Genomic DNA, 19,485 nt, shown 5'->3' on the forward strand with positions numbered 1-19,485 from the left:
CCGAAGGAAAACCCCAACGCCTCCATTCCATTACAAACATCGGAAATAAAACTGAGACCCAACAAGAAAGCCTGTCGAAAATGTTGGCAACTTCGAGGACTTTACGAGGCTAAGAGAAACGCTTCCATTTGCATCCGAATCCATCCAAGTCTCCAGGGGGTTATTTATTGCACACGTGACATCCGGTGTATTCACCAGGTGAGGGAAAAGGTATACTCGTTCATGGAATGAATGGTCTCGAACATGGAGAAGAATATGACAAGGACTACGATCACACGCGTGCGAGCGCGCACACGCACACACTCACACTAACAGATATATGAATATATATATATATATACACACACACACACACATATATATATATATATATATACAGACAGTAAGTGTTTTGATTTGTTGGCATATGTTTCAGCGTTTCACTAAATCCATGTAGAATTTAAAACACAATTTGTGGGAAAATCTCAGTATCCAAATTTTTATATTTCTTATTATTTTCTATTAAGTTTTGGTCCTTGAATCACTTAAATCAGTTGTTGTTTGCGGATGATGCTGTACTGGTTGCAGACACAGAAGCGAAGCTTGACCGACTAGTGACAGAATTTGGAAGGGCGTGTGAGAGAAGGAGGTTGTGAGTTAATGTGGGTAAGAGTAAGGTTATGAGATGTACGAGAAGGGAAGGTGGTGCAAGGTTGAATGTCATGTTGAATGGAGAGTTACTTGAGGAGCTGGATCAGTTTAAGTACTTGGGGTCTGTTGTTGCAGCATATAGTGGAGTGGAAGCAGATGTACGTCAGAGAGTGAATGAAGGTTGCAAAGTGTTGGGGGCAGTTAAGGGAGTAGTAAAAAATAGAGGGTCGGGCACGAATGTAAAAAAGAGTTCTATATGAGAAAGTGATTGTACCAACTGGGATGTATGGATCGGAGTTGTGGGGAATGAAAGTGATGGAGAGACAGAAATTGAATGTGTTTGAGATGAAGGGTCTAAGGAGTATGGCTGGTGTATCTCGAGTAGATAGGGTTAGGAACGAAGTGGTGAGGGTGAGAACGGGTGTAAGAAATAAGTTAGCAGCTAGAGTGGATATGAATGTGTTGAGGTGGTTTGGCCATGTTGAGAGAATGGAAAATGGCTGTCTGCTAAAGAAGGTGATGAATGCAAGAGTTGATGGGAGAAGTACAAGAGGAAGGCCAAGGTTTGGGTGGATGGATGGAGTGAAGAAAGCTCTAGGTGATAGGAGGATAGATGTGAGAGAGGCAAGAGAGCGTGCTAGAAATAGGAATGAATGGCGAGCGATTGTGACGCAGTTCCGGTAGGCCCTGCTGCTTCCTCCGGTGCCTTAGATGACCGCGGAGGTAGCAGCAGTAGGGGATTCAGCATTATGAAGCTTCATCTGTGGTGGATAACGGGGGAGGGTGGGCTGTGGCACCCTATCAGTACCAGCTGAGTCCCTTGTCAGGCTGGGAGGAACGTAGAGAGTAGAGGTCCCCTTTTTGTTTTGTTTCATTTGTTGATTTCGGCTACCCCTCAAATTGGGGGTAGTGCCTTAGTATATGTATGTACTCTACATCCCGGTCAACCTTGGATGTATTTGACATGCAAAAACCTCCAAGGCGACATCCCAGACCATCACTGGCCTTCCCAAACTACCAAGGACTGTCAAGGAGTCACTACGGATATCTCCCAGGATCGTCCCGGATCGCCCCGGATCATGTTCGGGACGGTCAGGGACAATCAGGGAGGTTGGTGGGACTGTAGCATTATTAAGCAAGGAATTAGGTGACTGGTGGTTTAGCAACTGTCGTAGCTTGCAAGGGGTAGAAAAATACAGTTGTCTTTTAATTTCATCCCCAGGACATCCCAGACCATCATTGGCCTTCCTGGACTACCAAGGACTACCAAGGACTGTCAAGGAGTCACTACGGATTTCTCCCAGGATCGCCCCGGATCGCCCCGGATCAGGTTTGGGACAGTCAGGGACAATCTGGGAGGTTGGTGCGACTGTAGCATTATTAAGCAAGGAATTAGGTGACTGGTGGTTTAGCAACTGTCGTAGCTTGCAAGGTGTAGGAAAATACAGTTGTCTTTTTAATTTCATCCCCAGGACATCCCAGACCATCACTGGCCTTCCTGGACTACCAAGGACTACCAAGGACTGTCAAGGAGTCACTACGGATTTCTCCCAGGATCGTCCCGGATCGCCCCGGATCAGGTTTGGGACAGTCAGGGACAATCCGGGAGGTTGGTGCGACTGTAGCATTATTAAGCAAGGAATTAGGTGACTGGTGGTTTAGCAACTGTCGTAGCTTGCAAGGGGTAGAAAAATACAGTTGTCTTTTAATTTCATCCCCAGGACATCCCAGACCATCATTGGCCTTCCTGGACTACCAAAGACTGCCAAGGGCTGTTAAGAAGTCACTACGGATTTCTCCAAGGATCGTCCCGGATCGCCCCGGATCATGTTCGGGACGGTCTGGATCTGGGAGGTCGGTGTGACTATAACATTATTAAGCAAGGAATTAGGTGACTGGTGGTTTAGCAACTGTCGTAGCTTGCAAGGGGTAGGCAAATACAGTTGTCTTTTAATTTCATCCCCAGGACTTCCCAGACCATCACTGGCCTTCCTGGACTACCAAGGACTACCAAGGACTGTCAAGGAGTCACTACGGATTGCTCCCAGGATCGTCCCGGATCGCCCCGGATCATGTTCGGGACGGCTTGGATCTGGGAGGTCGGTGTGACTGTAGCGTTATTAAGCAAGGAATTAGGTGACTGGTGGTTTAACAACTGTCGTAGCTTGCAAGGGGTAGGCAAATACAGTTGTCTTTTAATTTCATCCCCAGGACTTCCCAGACCATCACTGGCCTTCCTGGACTACCAAGGACTGCCAAGGACTGTCAAGGAGTCACTAAGGATTTCTCCCAGGATCGTCCCGGATCGCCCCGGATCAGGTTCGGGACAATCCGGGAGGTCGGTGCGACCGTAGCATTATTAAACAAGGAATTAGGTGACTGGTGATTTAGCAACTATCGTACCTTGCAAGGGGTAGAAAAATACAATTGTCTTTTTTAATTTCATCCCTGAGGAACTAACAATAACTACTTTATTATAACAAGACTCCTTGCATAGATTCCATTAAACTTCTTTAAAGACACGAAATGGTATTATCCGAATCTTGCAACGTTGTGGAAGTTAACTTTAACGATAATTTGCATTCAGTGGGAAGAAAAGACTCGAAATAATTCTACTCCGAAATATCTCGTTTGGAAGTTGGTGAAGTTTTGAAAATCTAATCATAATGAAGCTGAGATAATCTATGAAGTCTCTCTCTCTCTCTCTCTCTCTCTCTCTCTCATCCTAATTTTCCCAACCGGGGTGAAAAGATCTGGACAAATAAAAAGTTAATAAAAGTGGATGTCCGTAGTGTTTGAACGGATAAAAAGCTATCATATATTCATTCATAATTCAACATCTATATAAGGGGTTTTCTGAGAAGAGAGAGAGAGAGAGAGAGAGAGAGAGAGAGAGCAAGGTTAACAATTAGGAATATATATATATATATATATATACATATATATATATATATATATATATATTTAGAAATATACATATATATATACATAATATATATACTATTATATATACATATATACATATACATACATATATATATCTATATTTTATATATACATATATATATATATATATATGTATATATATATTTATATATATATGTATATATATTATATATATATATATATATATATATAAATATATACAGTATATGTATATATATATATATATATATATGCATATACACACAACACACACACATATATATATATATATATACACATATACATATATATTATATATATATATATATATATATATACATATATATATATATATATGCAAAATGACCCATGGATAAATGAATCTGAAAGTATAAGATTAAGATTTGTGATACTTCTTCAGAGGACTGATTTATCGAGCAAGGTGTCTTTACATTTTACATTTTATAAAGTACAATAAGAGTACGAACATACACACAAACATATACTAAACAATACTGCACTCCAGAACGAGCTACCTGCTCTATATTTTCAAGCGTTTGTGGGAGGAGTCCAAATCTCAATAGTATTCTAATTTGAAAAAAAACCTTCAAGTGAAACTCCATTCCATTATCAGTCTAGAGGTTGGTCCTGCAAAACCCAACCCCCATTTAAGTAAAAGTCGTATTTCGAAGTCAGATGACCAAGGGTGTGCACGTCAGAATGTACACGGTGTGATTCACTGACCGTTGTACTTACTGCTCCCTTCTGATATTGGGGTAAAAAATTGCCCCCCACCCCCTTTTTTCTATAGGCCTCAGTGCCAGTCTTCAAGAGAAGTGGTGCCGGAACAATTTCACCACAGCCAGATTATTGTTTTTTTTTTATTGTAAAGGGGAAATATACTGTAAATATACATAAATATATATGTACATATATGTATAAATATATAATGTATATATAAATATATATAAATCATATATATAATATATATATAAATATATATATACATATATATATATAATATATATATATATATATATATATAAATCATATATGTATATATACCTATGTATATATATATATATATATATATGCACATATACTATATATATATATATATATATATACATATATATATGTATATATATGTGTGTATATACACACATATACTATATATATATATATATACATGTATATATATACATATAAATATATATATATATATATATATATAGTATATGTGCATATATATATATACATATATATATGTATATATATGTGCGTATATACACACACATATATATATATATATATATAGGTCACAGGAGATCTATGGATGTTACAAAACGACGCAAAAACGTTAAACTTTCATGGGATCAAACGCAAATTTCTCCCTAAGTGAAGTTTTTAATATTGTAAAATGTAATCTATATTGAATATATAAAATACATATGGTTTGCATATGTAATATCAAAACAAACAAACATCTGCACATACAAATATACACAAACAGAATCCCAACCTATGATAATGAGAGAAATATTCGTGTAGGTGAATATACGAAAAAAAAGTGTGTTGATATCACACTTAATTTACCTCACCTCCTTGACGGATAATTGCTGGGAATTTTGCAAAGAGAGTCGCTGGATCTTCCACTTGTTATTGGAATCGTTCCAAATTCCAGGAATCCTGTTGAGGGAGAGAGAAAAAAAAGGAATTGAAATACATCATTGAACAGGAACTCGAGTGAGTTCTTTGGAAGACCTTTAAAAATAACCGCATGAGCGGGGTTGGTTGATTATTATTATTATTATTATTATTATTATTATTATTATCTATATATTAATACGATAGTGTGTGTGTTATTTATTTAGTGTCGCGCTTTAAAGAAAACAGAAATAATTTCATGGTATACTCTTACAAATTCACGCTTTAAAGAAAACAGAAATAATTTCTTGGTATACTCTTACAAATTCACATTAGACTTTGATTACTTAACCAAAGCACATCTTATATAGTTTTCCCAATTTTGTCTTTAGCACCTGACTCTTTTTTTTAAATATTAGACAAAAAATTAAGTTCTATCAATTTCCATAACCTAGATTATAAAATTAATCTCGGGATATTTTATTCAAACATGTATAGGTTAGGAACAAGATAATTAGTATTGAAAATATCATTTCGTGTAATCATCATTATCTCCTACGCTTATCGACGCAAAGGGCCTCGGTTAGATTTCCCCAGTCGTCTCTATCTTGAGCTTTTAACTGAATACTTCTCAATTCATCCTCTCCTACTTCGCGCTTCATAATCCTCAGCCATGTAGGCCTGAGTCTTCCAACTCTTCTAGTGCCTTGCGTAGTCCAACTGAATGTTTGGTGAACTAATCTCTCATGGTGAGTGCGAAGAGCATGACCAAACCATCTCTATCTACCCCTCATCATGATCTCTACTATGGCACTCGAGTTGTAATAATAATACTAATAATAATAATAATGATAATAATAATACATTCATATGTACGTTTTAAGATAGTAAATAAGCAAATATATGTGACCTAACTTCCTCTCCTACCTCGCAGTATATCATATTCGATACAATAACCTTCATGACAAAATAATCACTTGATTACCGATAGAAATTCAACATAACTCCGGCAATAAAACAAATTCTAAATATACTTCAGATATGTTTCCCCTCCGATGAGAACGATATCTCTTGCAATATATTTAGTGTTTCAGAAGAATTATATTGCCATTGTTTTAACGAGTTTCCACTCCAAAGAAAATATATAATTCATGCGTCGGTGTTAACTAATATCCAATACTTGATTTATACGAGTCATATTCCCATACATTCAAGTTTATGAAGGGAGTATCTCTCTCTCTCTCTCTCTCTCTCTCTCTCTCTCTCTCTGTCTGTCCTCATATCATAATCGGAGCTAATAATAGCTTGTGTTTATCTATCAATGTGACTTCATTACCTTTATAGACAAATGTACATAACTTTTTCTATATCAGATTCGGCTATATGAGCAAAATAATGCCATTATTGACAGTATGCACACACACACTCTCAGATACACACACACACACACACACACACACATATATATATATATATATATATATATATATATATATATGTATATATATATGTATATATATACATATATATATATACATATATATATATATATATATATATATATAAATAGATAGATAGATAGATATCTTCATATGTTCAAATATAATATTCACCTATTCCCTGTCTTTGTAGAGCTTTCATTACTGCTGAAATTTTGACAAATGTCTAGAAAGGAACTGATAGTCTAGCAAATGTCTTAGAAATTGTTCTCAGTGTAGAAATACCACATGAGAATCTATGAATGTATCGATCTATCTAGAACAATATTTTCATGCAGGAAATGGTATAATTGAGTCTTAAAATACCTTTCAATCTAGAAAGGTCCCATGGTAATTTTGGAATAGTATACAAGAATCTAGAAACCCTCTTTGGCACTAAAAAAAAAACAAAAAAAACTCTACAGTAGAAACAGATTTAAGGTCTAGAAATCTCTGAAATTCCTAATTAGTTTCGAAGAAGAAATTATAAATTCCTACAAAAAATTCTAGAAATGCCTAGGAAAAGCTCTTTTAGGCTTCAGCATCATTGTAATTTTCTAGAAAGCTTCGCGAGTGTTTAAAAATGGTACAATTCAATATAGAAAAAACACTTTTGTGGTAAAACTCCAAATGAGAATCTAGAATGACCACACCAGGGACTCGACGTTCCCAGTTAACCCTTACATCAACACCTCATCAAATACGTGTCTAGAAATATCTTGAGAAAATATACGCCAAGAAGAAATCACTGCAAAAAAGGTGGAAGGTTATTCGGGCAGCTTTAATTTATGCTCCCAAAATTAGGGCTAAAAAATTGTTAGTGACGAGAAATCTTCTTTTTTTCTCATGGAAACGATGGAATTTAATCAAGGGGATGTAATGGCCGCGCCGAAATGATGATTTTAAGCTCGAGAGGAAATAGGATGTCCCATATATATATATGTGTGTGTGTGTGTGTGTGCTTAGTATATATATATATAATATATTATATATATATATATATATATATACTGTATATATATATATACATATATATATATATATATATATATATGTGTGTGTGTGCGTGTATATATATATATATATATATATATATATATATATATACATATATATATATATACATACATATATATATATATATATATATATATATATATACTGTATATATTTACATATATATATATATATATATATATATATATATATATATATATATATATATATATATATATATATATATATATATATATATATGTAAATATTCGTAATAAGAAGCAACGTGTCTGGATATATATATTTCTTTTATGTCAGTCTGTCAGGTTCAGCGGCGTTACCAGACATATGATTACTTGGTCTCTCCCTGTTCCTCGGTTAGGGGAGAGGGAGTAGTCATATTGTGGTTAGGTGGAATGCCCCAAGAGGTATACTAAGAAACTACGGTCTCCCAGTATTTGCCGAAACTGCTGGGTTATAGTTAGGAAAGAGGGAGGCGTTGGGAAGGGATGGATCTGTGTGTGTGCGTGTGAGTGCATATCTACCTGAAGATTTCCCAGCATAAATTCTTAAAAAACTTTCTTACTATCTTTATGTAGTCTTAGGACTGCTGTACTTAGCGTATCGATATCATGAAGTCAAGTGCTCTAAAATCATATTCTTCTGTTTCTTGCTTTTGAGGGGCTTTCATTTCTGCTGAAGTTTTGACAGACTTAGAAGCTTTTGTCATAGTCTATAGATGCCAAGCGTAGTGGTCAGATGTTGAGTAAAAGGTCATTATATACAAACTATACACATATGTATACATATACATATATATATTATATATATAACATATATATAAATATATATCCCTATATATATAATATACATACATATATATATATGTATGAGATATATATATATATATATATATATATATATATATATATATATATATATATTTATCGACAGGAATATATACGGGGACTTGTCACAAACTCTTATCTCTCTTGATAGCTCAGTCGGTAGAGTCGTCGCTGGCATGGTTTCCGGGCGAACAGGTGGGGGTTCGAATCTCCACCCGGTCAGAAGCTGTTACCATAAAATGAATTCCAAGTGGATATATATTACCAAGATAGAATTCGGTATTAAATGCCATTCCTAGGTGATATTTTTACTGACACTTTTGATTCAAGGACAAAAAGTACCAAATTCAATACACTGTGCACATACAGCAGGCAACTGTTTAAACGTTAAGAAGAAAGAATATCCTATCTTCAGCATAGCCTCTATTCCCCATCTTCATAAACCAGGCCATCTTTTAGCTATCTGATCTGTTTGTGTACTCTGGCGTGGCCCTCAAACTGTTAAACGGACGTAATTCAAACCAAGCAGGCGCATGAAGTCTCTTGATGGGTGTCGTTACAAGCGTCGCGATATAATAGCGATGATTGTGCAGCTAATGGCGAACAAGTCGTGATGAAGGATTCATGGCGAAATGAGAGTTACTGATTGGGTCATGTTCTTGTTTATGAAAGCTATAAAGGAGCAGTTTGACGACAGATGAAAAGCGATATTACGATCAAAGTTTGACTACGGGAGAATCGCATTTTACCCCTGGTGGGTTTCAAATGACTTTTATGTCTTCATTAAGTCCGAGCATTAATCTCTAGTTTTCATTCAGAACTTTAACTGCTGTGTGAAACTTTAGCCACGAAGAGATTCCCCTTTCAAACCTGGGACTGTTTACGAAGGGGGTTTAACCATGTTAGGAGAATGGAAGACTGGGTGAGTAATTCAAGATTTTTGTGGAGGGGGGGGGGAGATAGGAGAGACCAAATTATTGAAATGAACCGAGTTATATATTCAAGAAAGGAAGTTCAGGGGATCTTTGATTAATCGACCCAAGAATGAATGTAATAGTAATTGTTGTCTTACTGAATATATTACCTATCATATATATATATATATATATATATATATATATATATATATATATATATATATATATATATATATATATATATATATATATATATATATATATATATATATATATATATATATATATATATATATATATATATATATATATATATATATATATATATATATATATATATATATATATATATATATATATATATATATATATATATATATATACATATACATGTATATATAAATATATATATATATATATATATTATATGGTCTATGAGGACTTCTGTTTCTAGTCTTTTAGCTTCTGGCTGCGGGTTCTTAATGCAATAGAAATTAAGACCTAAGTTTAGGAGTGACTGTTAGTTGTACAGTAATCCCTCGCCATTTCGTGGCTCAAGTTTCTCAGTCTCAGTGCATCGCGGATTTTCAAAAATATTCATAAAAAATGAGAAAAAATGGTGCGAAAGTTACGCGGGCGCTAGCAGAAGGCAGGGGGAATAAAGTAGAACATCAAGCGCGCAACTCAAAATCCACCTCTCTGATTCCCTGGCCATCTCAGCTCCAGAATCTCACAAGCTGATTGGAAGAGACGCTTTACTCAGCATCTCTCCCTGCTTTTGCCCCCCCCCCCCCCCGCCCCCCGCGAAGGGAGACCGAATTCATTGTTCTCTCTAGCTTTGTTTGTGTTGCTTAATCTTGCCGCGGGGAACGTTTAGCTGTTTTCTTGTGCTTTTTTAGTGTAAGATAGAGCTTGTGATGCTCTTGAAAAGGGCTCCTAAACGTCCTCTACCCTCTCCATCCTCTAGTGAACCCAAGAAGAAGAGAAAAATGATGACGGTGAATGAGAAAGTGAAATCATTGTTCATGCTTAAGGCAGGCAGTAGCTATGCGTCTGATGCCCGCATCTACGGTGTGAATGAATCGACGGTTCGCTACATAAAAAAATATGAAATGAAAATACATAAAACTGCCTCAATAACATTCTCCAAGGACACTAAGCATGTTGTGACTCATCGGGATAAGACGATTGTGCAAATGGAGAATGCGTTATCAATGTTGATATCGGACTGTTGGGAAAAGAAGGTTAATCTTGATGCCAACATATTTTGAACCACAGCCAAAACCCTGTATGATAGCCTCGTTCCTGAAGGAAAATCGAACTAAGACGACGAAGGTGATGATGACGACGAAGATGATGATCCTGCCCCATGAGAAAAACGTGGTTTTGTTGCCAGCAAGGGCTGGTTTGACAAATTCAAGAGGAGGTTTGGCCTTCACAGCGTTCCTTTGTATGGAGAGGCCGCCTCGGCAGACCAAGAGGCCGCTCTTTGTTACGTCGAGGACGAGTTCCCAAAATTAATTAAAGATGGTGGCTATCTCCCCTCCCGTAGCAGTTGTTCAATATGGATGAGACTGGCCTCTTCTGAAAGAGGATGCCGTCCCGGACGTTCTTTTACAAGGACGAAGTTAAGAAGCCAGGGTTCAAGGCCCACAAAGATTGCGTCACTCTCCTCATGTGCGGGAATGCCGCGAGCTTCATGCTCAAGCCTGGCTTAATTTACAAGTCATTGAATCCTCGAGCTTTGGAAAACAAAAACAAAGCCTTACTGCCCGTCTACTAGATGAGTAATAAAAAGGCATGGATAACTAAAGCCCTCACACTTGACTGGTTTGTGAACTGCTTTATTCCGCAGGTGAAGCTGTACCTCGCAGAGAATGGGCTACCCTTTAAGGTCCTCCTCAAGGTGGACTGTGCAGGAGGACATGCAACGGATCTCCATTATGACAGGGTCCAAGTAGAGTTCCTGCCCCCAACACCACTTTCCTCATACAACCAATGGATCAGGGGGTCATTCGGGCCTTTAAGGCCCTCTACACAAGGTCCACGATGGAGGGCCTCATCTCCTCCGTCGACAAAGTTGACGAGAACTACAGCCTCAAGAGAAATTGGCGGGAATATAACATCGCAACGTGCCTGGCCAACATTCAGAAAGCTCTTAATGAGATGAAAGAGCAAACGCTGAATGCAAGTTGGAGAAAATTGTGGCCAGACGTTGTTCATGACTATGAGGGATTTACGCCAGACAAAGTTTACCACTCCGCCGTAGATAAGGCTGTGAAGCTGGCACGGTTAGTAGAGAACAAAGGTTTCTCTGACATGACAACGGAAGACGTCAACTCACTGATCGAGTGCCACTCGGAGCCCCTAACCGACGAGGACCTTGTTGAAATGACAAGATCAGTGAGTGAGGAAGAAGAAGAGGCAGCCAACGTCGGCGACGACGACGAAGCTGAAGAACGTAGCCTTACCTTGGACATCCTGCAAGAGCTCTGCAACAAAGTGCGCAGGAAATCGACGATAATACGGTCAGAGCCATCAAATTTAGTAACAGTATTAATGGTATAATGGCGTTGTACAAGAGCATCTTTGCTCAGATGAAAAAACAAAGTCAACAACTTCCCATCACGATGTTCCTAGTGCAACGAAAACCTTCTACAGAAGCATCAGATGCTCCTCCTGCTGCCTCTCCGTCTTCCCACTACGCCGCCTCCTGCAGTTTCTCCAGCTCTATTGGAAGCTGTCGTTGACGATCCACCGCCTCTATCAACTGATGATGAGGCGTCACCTGAGGAGCAGTAAAGCTCTCATCAACCTGTGCAGTAAATCATCTTCATCTTCTTCACCTCCATCATACTGCACAGGTGTTTCATCGTCATTTATCAAGATCCTCGTAGTTGTTAGATGTGAGTTATGTATCTTGTTATATGAATAAAAGAGTTCTAAAAACATATCTATGATATATACACATACACTGTTTATATCTACATATGTATGTACATGTACACTTACACTCTATTTATATTATTTATACATTATTTATGTATAAATGTAAATGTACATACAGTAAATGTAATGTATTAAATACTGTATTTATATTACAGTATTCATACAGAACAGTACTTAATTTTATGTACAGTATATAATTTATATTCTCAATATTTATTTACATGGCACTTTAATGTTCTAATGATAACATGTGCATTTATAGGGTTAATATACACTTATTGTTATTATATATACATGTACATGTACACAAAAAATGTACATATTCTAAAAATAGGGAGGGAACCTACTTCGCGGTTTTTCACCTATCGCGATCGGTTCTGGTCCCCATTAACCACGATATGTGAGGGATTACTGTATTTCAGTTACAGTAAATATTTGGTATAGCCATGGGATCTCTTCTTGGGACTATTTCCAATTATGTATATGGTATCTGTCAAAGTAAAGACCTTCAAAGAACACAAGAAACCAAAAATCTATGGACGTTATATCGATAACATATTCATTAAGACAACCTAATAAAGTCAAGAAAAAATCGTGCCTTTTCTCACAGTTCTAGTTAAACAAGATGATCAATTCAAGATATCGGTATGCAATAAATCAACCAATATAGGAGGCTAAATGCAAGAACTGAATGCCCCAAACCATACAAAAAGTCAGTTGGTAAGTGCTTACGCCAAAAGAGCAATCACAAAGAAAAACTTGGAAAGATGTAGATGCTGAACTAAATCGAATTCGACAACTGCTAGCAAATAGCTGATACCCCAACACCATGACAGATTATTATTATTATTATTATTACTAGCCAAGCTACAACCCTAGTTGGAAAAGCAAGATGCTATAAGCCCAAGGGCTCCAACAGGGAAAAATAGCCCAGTGAGGAAAGGAAATAAATAAATGATGAGAATAAATTAACAATATATCATGCTAAAAACAGTAACAGCGTCAAAACAGATATATCCTATATAAACTATTAACTATTAGGCCATAAGGATTACTTCTCAAGTGAATCTGAAACGGTATTAGACACAAACTGAAGACATCAGATTATCATATATGTATATATTTAAATATATATATATATATATATATATATATATATATATATATATATATATATATTTGTATATATATATATATTTATATATACAGGGTATATATATATATATATATACTGTGTATATATATACATATATATATATATATATATATATATATATATATATATATATATATATATATATATATATATATATATATATGTATATATATATACATATATATATATATACATATATATATACATACAGTGTATATATTATTATTATTATTATTACTATCCAAGCTACAACCCTAGTTGGAAAAGCAAGATGCTATAAGCCCAGGGGCTCCAACAGGGAAAAATAGCCCAGTGAGGAAAGGAAATAAGGAAATAAATAAATGAAGAGAACAAATTAACAATAAATCATTCTAAAAACAGTAACAACGTCAAAACAGACATGTCATATATAAACTATTAACAGCATCAAAAACAAATATGTCATAAATAAACTATAAAAAGACTCATGTCCGCCTGGTCAACAAAAAAGCATTTGCTCCAACTTTGAACTTTTGAAGTTCTACTGATTCAACCACCCGATTAGGAAGATCATTCCACAACTTGGTAACAGCTGGAATAAAACTTCTAGAGTACTGCGTAGTATTGAGTCTCGTGATGGAGAAGGCCTGGCTATTAGAATTAACTGCCTGCCTAGTATTACGAACAGGATAGAATTGTCCAGGGAGATCTGAATGTAAAGGATGGTCAGAGTTATGAAAAATCTTATGCAACATGCATAATGAACTAATTGAACGACGGTGCCAGAGATTAATATCTAGATCAGGAATAAGAAATTTAATAGACCGTAAGTTTCTGTCCAACAAATTAAGATGAGAATCAGCAGCTGAAGACCAAACAGGAGAACAATACTCAAAACAAGGTAGAATGAAAGAATTAAAACACTTCTTCAGAATAGATTGATCACCGAAAATCTTGAAAGACTTTCTCAATAAGCCTATTTTTTGTGCAATTGAAGAAGACAGAGACCTTATATGTTTCTCAAAAGTAAATTTACTGTCGAGAATCACACCTAAAATTTTGAAAGAGTCATACATATTTAAAGAAACATTATCAATACTGATATATATATACATACAGTGTATATATATATATATATGTGTGTGTATATATTTGTGTAGATATATATGTATGTATATATATATATATATATATATATATATATATATATATATATATATATATATATATATATATATATATGTATGTATATATATATGTATGTATATATATATATATATATACATATATATATACATATATATATATATATATATATATATATATATATATATATATATATATATATATATATATATATTGTACATGTTTATACTGTACAATGTATGTATATCTATACTGTACATACATGAGATTGGTTCTACACTTAGAGGGTGTACTAGACAATATCAAACTCAGGAGGGGGGGGGGGTGAGTGATCTACCTCATCCTGTTGGTAAATGATAAAAATCAGAAGAATAATTCCTTCGGGTAGGACCTTACAAAAGTAAAAAAAAAAATGTATACTGGAAAGAATATATAAAGTAAACTCTCTATCTATATAAAAAAAGAAATTAAAAACAATATATTCAAAAGATAAAAACAAATATATAAAAAAAAGATAAAGAGTTCCAAATGACACCCAATTTCAAAAGTCGAGCAGATATCGTTAGCCAGTCGAACATTAATGGCCATTTTTGTCACATTAGCAGGCAGTTTATCGCCTCTATTAAACGATGGCTTTAGCCAATCATAAAAGGCTTTCAAGCCACGAATCCTTCTCCGTCAAACTACATCACTCTCATCATAACTTAATGACGTCTTAAACGACAGCCAGTGTTGCTGATCGTAGGGACATTTCATATTGGCAACTATGACATTGAGTCACTTTGATCAGTATAAGTCATAACTGTTGGGTTTCTGATAAAAAATAAGGACTTACAAATTGGATAAAAATCCCTAACATCGCAAGAAGATCTGCCCCTCTCTTTTATTCTTCTCCTGTACTTCTCTTTCTCGCTTTCTCCTTATTCTTTCCCATCCCGAGTTCCTGCCTTCAGGTTATAAACTGGATTGTATCCAGGGGTACTCTTCCTTTCCCCATATTCCCCACTTCCCTGTCCTTATCCTTATTATTACTAATAAAATAATATTTGAACTTTTTTATGAATACAGGGTGTTTTTGTAGATCTCCTGATACTACTATCCGGAAAGTTATGTAGCACGTTCAATGAAAAATAATAATAAAAATCTACTAAATCTATTGGAGATTGTTTCATTGTCATACCATGACTCATGTCCATAGAGTAACACCGATCTCACTAAACTGATAAATATTCTGAGATTTGTATGTAATTTTCAGGCAACTTGATTTCCAAATTTTACTTAACCTAGCCATTGTCTTTGCTTTTTTCAATCTTTCACTAAACTCTAATTCTAAAGACCCTGTATTGGAGAACATAGTTCCTAAATACTTAAATGATTTTCCTCCCAATGATATTTCATCTTCCATTGTATACTCCATTCTCATCATGTCTGTCTTCCTATTTATCTTTAGCCCAACCTCGTGTGATATTTCATGCATTCCATTAAGCAAGCATTGCAAATCCTGTGGTGTTCTGCTAGCAAGGAGAGCATCATCAGCATACTCTAGGTCTGCTAAATTCCTATTACCAATCCAGTCCAATCCTTCTCCACCACCTCTGACTGTTCTACGCATTACAAAATTCACGAGGAGGATAAACAACGTAGGTGACAACACATTCCCTTGGAGTACTCCGCTGTCAATGGAAATTCATTTGATAAGACTCCATTAACATTAACTTTGCACTTGCTATGCTCATGAAGAGACTTAATCAAATTTACATGTTTAGGAGGATTTCCATAATGATGTTTTATGTCAATGAATGCGGCTGAAATGCTTATACCCATCCATGGTCTTCCAAAAAGCGTGCAGTATTTGCCTTTACAGTAGTTCCTGGCTAATTCATTTTACGAAACATGAACATAGCCAATTTCACAAAGTAGCTCCGAGAAAAAATGATGCATTGGCCTGTGGAGAAAAACTGTACCACTTCCTATAATGCTACCCAAGGATTTTTTTTCAAGAGTCTCATCATGTGGAATAAGAAAATCTAAAGTTTTGCCGGAACGTTTTCTGGCCGCCGAACCAAAAAGGAAGATCCTACGACAAGTGTGGAGCGGGTGGGGGTGGGGGTGGGGCGGGGGGGGGGGGTGGTTGTTAGGTGTTTTTTTTGCCTGTCGTTAACTACCTCGTTAACGAATGCAACTGCCGATTCAGTTCCGCTGACAGCATTTCCATATTTCAAAAGGATGAAAGGTTTTTATATGAAAAGGAACAAATATTTACATATTCTGTCTGTGTATAGATGGTGTATATATATGTGTAAGTATGCAATATTTACATGAGGGTATATATATATATATGCATATACAGTATATACACATGTGTGTGTATGTATACAATATTTATATGAGGGTATATATATATATATATATATATATATATATATATATATATATATATATATATATATATATATATATATATATATATATATATACATATACACCATCTTCACACAGACAGAATGTGCGAGTCCATTTGGCTCTTCAGTTAAAACCCAGTAAGATATTTTTTTCTGGCATACTCGTGATTAACAGTAGCACAAAAAAAAATCTCCTATGCTATTCAGACTCATGTAAAACACTTTCTAAAAACCTGTGCCATTCTCAAAGACATCAAATATTCACAAAAAGTTCCAACAGCGGTGTCCTTTTCCTTGTCACTTACCATTACATTCGGAAAATCCAGCAAGGCCACTTGTTCTTCTTGAAAAAATTGTGAAATTTCATTGCAACTCGAGTCTTGCATTCATACCTGAAAAGAGATTATATTTAGAATTGTGGGAAATAGAATTGTGTATCTATAAACGATGATACATACATACATGTATACATATGCAAACAGACAGAACAGTTAAAGGAAGTAACTAAAGCTGAGTACTGCCATGTATTTCTACAAATGATCAGGGTTCAGCTATGAGTATAAAAAAAAAAGATGCAACATGACTTCACAGTAAAGTAAACATATATAATACACTTTGTCAGTTCAAAGCACCTCGTAACTAATTTGTTTTAAGATAACTTTCATCAATATTATAGTCCCTTTATAATATCCTACATTGATATTCAACAATTTATCACAGTCCTTTATTATAAATTATTCTATTACCAATTTCTTTAGAAAATATTTGTAATTTTTTTTTTATATCAAAGCCAATTTATATCATGGTTGTTATTATCAGGGAGTACAAAATAAGGCATTGGCCAAGCTACTAGTTCTTAATCTATATTCATATTGCTTTAATCTTGTCTCCCACTGTTTTTCAGTCCTACCTATTATGTTTCATAAAGATATCTGCATGGTATATTATTTATGCATTCAATCTTATTGTCTCTGGATACCTCAATTGCCTGCAATTTCAGGTATTTGAAAGCTCGTGATCTAAACATTCTGGGGAACTAACCTTCAGTGCCTTTACAAACATAATCAATACATAGTAGTCATAGTATCATTTGAATATAAAGGAATATGAATATCGTGCAAGTGTTCTTTATCCAAACATTGGATAAAGTCAAAGGTTATCCACATCAACTCAGAACAAGTGTGGGCTGGCTTATATCTCCAGTGAATTGGTCCCAATGGAAACTGATGGAACCACCATCATGTTTGTGTGAATGGGAGGCTACTGGTTGGGCACAGGAGAAGCATTCCCTCTTCACCTTCAGGATGTGGGTGGTAGCTGGAGAATTCTGATTGATTGAGAGTTTTCTGGCATCCTGACATTCAAGGTCATTGACGCTGGAACTACCTCTGATGGAGGGGCCAAAACTGCTTTGGGAAGGAAAGAGAACAACTGTCTCTTCCCGTTCCCAGTCCTCCTCATAGCCAGGGTGACTGGACTACTGCATTTGAAGATCCGTTGTCAACTACACCCTGACGCTCTGGCTAGAGGGGGGAGAGGCATCAGGCACTGCTTCTGTCATCCCAGAAGGTGCCGCACTAATCTTTAAGCACAACTCAGATACAATCTCTGTGTCAGGGAGCAGTATTGGGAAGTAGGAAAACCTCGCATTTAAGTGTCCATAATGATTTCGGGAAAGTTCCAGTGCTAAAGTTCTGACCAGCAGCACTCTTGCTCGCTCTTGTCTGAGACTAAGTGCTGGTAGTAAGAGCACGAGCTAAACATTGAACCGAAAAAACTTACCAGGCTATGTTTTGGTACAGTGCTCCTCTTCCCACAAATCCGTGCATTGGAATCTGTCTAAATCTTGATAGAGACCGCACCCTATCGGCAATCCTATGCTTTGAAGGATCCTTCTGCCTTCTCTTCCCCGGTAAGAGGAAAATAACAGATAATAGTAACCAGTTCCCAAGTAACCCAAAAGTTGACAATCATCCCAGGCACATGCGTAAGGTCGTGGTTTTAGTCGAGATCACATGGTTTCCGATAGAGGTCACAAATTTCCACCATTTACGATTGGGGATAACGATTGACGTTAGTGATAGCTGCAATTTTCAATCGAGGTAAACAATCACTGCTGTTTGTGATCAAGGTATACGATTGCCATCGTTTCCATTATCACTATTATTACCATTCAAGGTAAATGATCGCCATGGTATCTAAGCGAGGTAAATTATCACAGAGGTTTCCCATCAAGGTAAAGAATCAGTGGTTTCCGATCGAGGTAAACCATCGCTGTGGTCTCCAATAGAGGTAAACTATTGCCGAGTTTTAAGAATGGAGTAAAAAATTGCCGTGGTTTATGACCGAAGCAATTACAGCCAGATCTTTGCTAAGACATCACCTATAACGTTTAAGACACTTCCAGAAGAC

Source organism: Palaemon carinicauda, chromosome 17, assembly GCF_036898095.1.
Source record: "Palaemon carinicauda isolate YSFRI2023 chromosome 17, ASM3689809v2, whole genome shotgun sequence".
Lineage (NCBI taxonomy): Eukaryota > Metazoa > Arthropoda > Malacostraca > Decapoda > Palaemonidae > Palaemon > Palaemon carinicauda.